Here is a 6,220-nt window from a genome sequence, read left to right as displayed (position 1 = left end):
GTAGAACTTTCCTGCTCAATGACATGAACGAATGTGCCTCATCCACTGTGATGTGTCCTGGGCTCGCCTCCCTGTCAGGAGGCTTGCTGAGTGCCATGCCTGAGAGCAGACCCAAGCTGGTGCCTGGGGGTTCCGTGGGAAACCTGGAGGGATGGGGCGGGGGGGACTTCAGGGCCAGGAGCCAGCCAGGTCATTGTGGCACAATCTTCCTCCAGAACTCCCTGCCCCAGCGTGGTCTGGGGGTAAAGGCAGCTCTGGGCTCCTGGACATTCATGGTGTGTGTGTGTGTGTGTGTGTGTGTGTGTGTGTAGGAGCTGGGCCGGGGGGTTGGGGGGCAGAGGATGAAAACCAAGTGGGAAAGAAGTGCTTGGAAACATTATGTATCTTGACCTAGGTGGTGGTTACATGGATATATGCAAATGTGAAAATTCATCAAGCTATGCTTTAATGATGAGCACACTTACCTGTGTTACACTGTATGTGATATACTTAAAAATTCAAATTATCCCATCTACATTCATACGTTGAATAAAATAAAAGATAGATGAAATAGATGAAAGAAGAGAAAATATCACCAAATAAGTGGAATCTACAAATAAAATAAAATGAGCAGTCTAGAACATAAAAAGCATAACAACTGAAATCAGGGACTCATTGGATTAGTGTAACAGCAGATTAAGCACAGCTGAGCACAGGATTAATGTACTGGAAAACAGATTAAGAATATATTGAAACTAAAGCACAGAAAAATGATCAATAGAAAAAGAGATAATAGTATAAAAGACATGTGGATATATTCAAATGTTTGACATTTGTATCATATCCCTGCAGTCCCAGAAGGAGAAGAGAGAGAGAGTGGGTCAGAAACGATATTCTAAGAGAAAATGGCAGAAAAATGTTCCAAAACTGGTGAAAGACATAAATTCAAGGAACTTGGTGAATTCCAAAAACAAACAAACAAAAAACCCCCTACATGTAGGCACATCATATTACATTGCAGAAAATAGGGTTAAAAATAAATTTTAAGGATTGGACATCTTTCTTCATTGAAAGAAAAAAGCTTTAATGAATGTTTTCTGGAGCTGATAAGAAGCAGAGCTTGGCCCACAGCCATTCCTGCCACGTGAGCAGTGTGACCTGGCCTCTCCACGGGGACTCCCTCAGTGACACTCGGCAGCCAACATCCGGAGCACATCTTCTCGATAATACCCAGCCCCAGCTTGCAAAACAGTGGGAGAGGGACTGCCATTTGCAGCTACATGTTTTCACGAGTCTTAGCATTTGAAATATTGTAGTAACAAAATCAGAGAAAGAAAAAAGGCCTGGGTTTTGAGCCTAAAATGCAGAGCTTGCTCATTTCAATGTAGCTCAATATTCTGAAATCCAATAGCATCATCCTATTGACAAACAAGATAGGAAACAGTTTTTAAATCCCCGATGGCTTAAATTTTAAAATATTATGTTTACATTAAAGCAAATACAGATATGGCATGTAGTATTCCAAAATGCACATACATCTTCGAGATAAATATTAGCAATGTTAGGGAATTCAGAAAGCCATTTAGCATTACGCCTTCAGTCTTCGGGGGCGGTCATTCGAGAAGCTTCGGGGACACACTGGTGGAGGAGAGTCTTTGGTAATGAGGTCTTCGTGAGTTGACTGGGATCCAGGCCTGTCTCAAAAGCTTCTTTTGTTGGACCAAATAGATGGGCAAGGAGTTGTGTTCTAAATGGGAATTTAGAAGGGAAATAGGTCCTGCTCTCCAATCTCCCAGAGGAGCCTAAACAATCAAGGGACAAAGCTCATCGCCTCTCTAGAGGTATCAGGAGCTGTGAAGGTCTGAGATGTCATCCCACGTGCAAGCTAACAAGTTAGCTTCCCACAGTTTGACGGATACTGGCAGAGGGTGTGAAACTCCTGGGTCGGAGATGAAGAATAGGTTATTACTCACAGCAATGGTAGTAGCCAGGGTATTAATATTTTAAATATTAAATGTATTGGGGTGACATTGGTTAATAGAATCATATAGGTTTCAAGGGTCCATTTCTATGGTACAAGATTTATATATTGCACTGTGTGCTCACCCTCCAAAATCAAACCAACTTCCATCACTATATGTTAGACCCTTCCAACCCCAGCACCCCACCACGCCCTTCCCTCTGGTAACCACCACACTGTTGTCCGTGTCCATGAGTTTCCGCTGGTATTAGCATTTCTGCACCGGTTTCTTCAACCTCAATCCCCGTAGAACAATGCAAAGGGGACCAGGTACATGCAATGGGTTATGTCACAGAAGAACCCTGAGCTCCGGGAATCCAAAGCTTTTAGACCAAAATGGAGTGTGCTTCCTATTGAGGGAGATACTATCTCTATCTTCCAAGGAAATAAGCAAACCTGCACTTTGCTCTGGAGCAGCGGTTCTCAACCTGTCGGTCGCGACCCCTTTGGGGGTCGAACGACCCTTTCACAGGGGTCACCTAAGACCATCGGAAAACACATATATAATTACATATTGTTTTTGTGATTAATCACTATGCTTTAATTATGTTCAATTTGTAACAATGAAAATACAACCTGCATATCAGATATTTACATGACGATTCATAACAGTAGCAAAATTACAGTTATGAAGTAGCGATGAAAATAATTTTATGGTTGGGGGTCACCACAACATGAGGAAATGTATTAAAGGGTCGCGGCATTAGGAAGGTTGAGAACCACTGGCCTAGAAGATACTACCTCTATCTCTCGAGGCTGAGCACTCCATGAACACTCCTGAAAGGGTAGTTGGGAATAAAGGCAGTTAGTGCCCTGCTCACAAATGTGCAGAAACACAAGAGCCCGCTGGAGAAATGCCAGCCAACAGGAGGACCTGTGCTCAGATCACTCTACCATGTGCAGAATGTCTCCAGTGCCACTGCCCACGTCACAGCTGCTATGGACATTCATGTCACAAGGTAAGGGGATGTCCATGTGCCTGGCTTTCTCAGGTACGTCCCTCCCGGGAGATATCCCAGGTACAGAACACCTGCGCATAAGTCCCCTACAGATGTCACGTTATTTACCTTGATGGTGTGGGTGTAGGTGTTTGACACAAAATTACTGGGATTGGAAAATCAATTAGAGCTGGAAACAGGCAGGTACCATGACCCCCGGCGCAGAAGCACCAGTTGGCAGGACCCAGGGTGTCTGGGGGTGAGGCCTCCTCAGGGTCAGAGTCTCCAGTCCCCTGGGTGTCAGCCACTCAGCACTGGCAAGCAGGACGCCACAGACAGGACACCCACAGGGGTTCACACCTGGCCCGCTGCTCCTGCAAGTCACCTGAGCCCTCTGCCACCACCCTGCTGGCTCCCAGGTGGACTCTGCTCTCTTCCTGCACTCAGGCCTGCTGGCAGATCCAGGGCAGGGGCCACCCTTCCTGTGCTCTTCTATGGCCAAAGGGCAGGCCTGAGGCTCCTCTGCCCCCTCCCCTCCTCTTCCCCAGGACTGCCCGGTGCCAGTGCTGGTTACATTTCCTGCTTTGAAAAACCAACCTCGGCCTATCTTTCTGGCCCAGCTCGTCCTTCTAGAACCATCCCACTCAAGCCTGACTGGCAAAAGCAGGCTAAGATCCTGGGGTCCCAACTACCGAGGAACCCAGAACCCACCAGGACTCAGCAGTGAGAGACACTTGGTCCATCCCCCACGTAGATAATGCCTGGATGCCTAGAGCCCATCCCAGATGCCTGATGATGGCACGTGGCGCCAAGACATCCAGCTTCTTGCAAGAAACCTCAGGGGCTGCCCCCCACTCCCCACTCCCAGGGCACAGGTCCCAGTGCTCAGAGTGGGAACCCGTGCTCCAGGGCTCTGGGTGGAGCATGAAGAGGCAGCTGGGGAAGCAAGGGAGATGGGAGGGCGGCTCCCACACATGGGGCTCCCTCCTCCACCATGAGGTGAGCGAGTGAGTATATGTAAGAGACAATAACAAGAGCACATTAGGAGGGGGAGACGAAAGCATTCTTGGTACATTCTTCCGAAAACAAAGCACAAAAGTAAAATAAAGACTACGCAGAGCAAAAAGAAAATGTTCCTGGGTCGCAGAAGGGTTTCCCTTGAGCAAATCACCCCCTTGTGGCAATGAATGTGACTTGCAGGAGGAAGAAAAAGGTTTTGTTTTTCCATCTTTTAGAATCTGAAACGCTGTAGTAACCCTTAACGTTAGAACTTTTTGCATTAAACAAAGCGAAATTAACAAAAAAAGGACTTCCCTTAGGGTAGGTCTAATTAAAGCAGATGTCTTTGTTTTTTGTTGTTGTTGTTTTTGAAAAATATTTTTTTCATTGATTTCAGAGAGGAAGAGAGGGAGAGAGAGAAATATCAACGTTGATCGGCTGCCTCTTGCACACTCCACACTGGGGATTGAGCCTGCAATCAGGCATGTGCACTTGATTGGAATCAAAGCCAGGACCTTTCAGTCCGCAGGCCTATGCTCTATCCACTGAGCCAAACCGGCTAGGGCAAAGCTATCCAATCACTGACCCATATCATAAAATATGTAAAAGATGGAAATTTCATTAAATCAAGATATAAAAAGCTGGGGTGACCTAAGGTGATCCATTTGGGGAAAGTTGAAGAGGTTCTGTATTGTCTAAACTGTACACTTTTGAAAGTAAAAGGAATTACTATTAATAATTACACCGGACAACAGGTGTGAAACTGGGGACATGTGGCTCCCCTAAATTTGTTTCTGTGGTTTAGTCCGGCAAAGATGTGGCTTCATTTTATAGTAAAGATCATGTGGCAAGAAATCTAACCCTTTCAAAAAGAATAAAAAGTTTCCAACCTTCGGTGTGCCGGCAGGAATTTAGTTTCTGGTTTGAATTTTATAAACCATTCAGAGCTCGAGTAACCACCACCTTGTGGCAACAAACACCACTTGCAGCTAGCAGACCCATTTTGCAATGCTGAGTCCCAGAGATCTTTGTATGGATGTGCCACCGTTGGATTACTCATTGAAGGACACCTTGATTACTTCCAATTTTCGGCGATTACGAATAGAGCTTCTCTAAACATTTACACGGAGATTTTTGTGTGCCCATAAGTTTTCAGATCAACTGGGTTAAGATGTAGGAGCATGACTGTGGGATCATATGGTAAGACTATGTTTTGCTTTGTAAGAAACTGCCAGACTGTCTTCCAAAGTGGCTGTATCGTTTGACATTCCCACCAGCAATAAATAATGCCTGCTGCTCTGTATCTTTTTTAAAATTTTTATTTATTGACTTGAGTGAGAGACTTTGATTTGTTGCTCCACCCATTGATGCACTTATTGGTTGACTCTTGTATGTGCCCTGACCAGGGATGGAACCCACAACCTTGGCATGTCAGGACAATGCTAGGACAATGCTCTAACCAACTGAGCTACCTGGCCAGGGCTGCTCTGTGCCTCTACCGGCATTTAACATTGTCAGTTTGAGATAGCAGACATTCCAATAGGTGTGTAGCAGTATCTCATTATGTAATTCCCTAATGACAAATGAGGCTGAGCATCTTTTTCATTTGTTTGCTTTATAGCTGTATATCTTCTTTGGCGAAGTATGTGTTCAGATCTTTTGACCATTTTTAAATTGGGTTGTTTGTTTTCTTACCGTCGAGTTTTGTATATTTTGGATAGAAGTCCTTTGTCAGATACGTGCTTTACAAATATTTGCTCCCAGGCTGTGGCTTGTCTTTTCATTCTCTTAAGTCTTTTGCAGATCATGAGTTTTTTATTTTAATAAAGTCCAACTTACAGTTTTTTTTTTCTTTCATGGATCATGCTTTTGGTGTTGTCTCTAAAAAGGCATTGCCAAATCCAAGGACCACCTAGATTTTCTCCTATGTTTTTTCCTAGAACTTTTGTACTTTGGCATTTTACACTTATGTCTATGATCCATTTTTAGTTAATTTTTGTGAAAAGATTGGCTAGCTTTGCCCAAAAGATCCAGATTCATTTTTCTTTTGCAAATGGATGTCTAATTATTCCAGCATCACTTAAAAATATGTTTTGTATTGATTTCAGAGATAGGAAGGGAGAAGGAGAGATAGAAACATCAGTGATGAGAATCATAGATCGCCTGCCTCCTGCATGCCCCCTATTGGGGGTTGAGCTCACAACCTGGGCATGTGCCCTGACCTGGAATCAAACTGTGATCTCTTGGTTCATGGGTTGAAGCCACATGAGCCGTACCAGCCGGG

The sequence above is a fragment of the Myotis yumanensis genome, unplaced genomic scaffold (assembly GCF_028538775.1).
Source record: "Myotis yumanensis isolate MYYU_CA2020_CCGP unplaced genomic scaffold, mMyoYum1.0.hap1 SCAF_14, whole genome shotgun sequence".
In the NCBI taxonomy this organism is placed as follows: domain Eukaryota; kingdom Metazoa; phylum Chordata; class Mammalia; order Chiroptera; family Vespertilionidae; genus Myotis; species Myotis yumanensis.
This window is presented reverse-complemented; position numbering follows the sequence as displayed.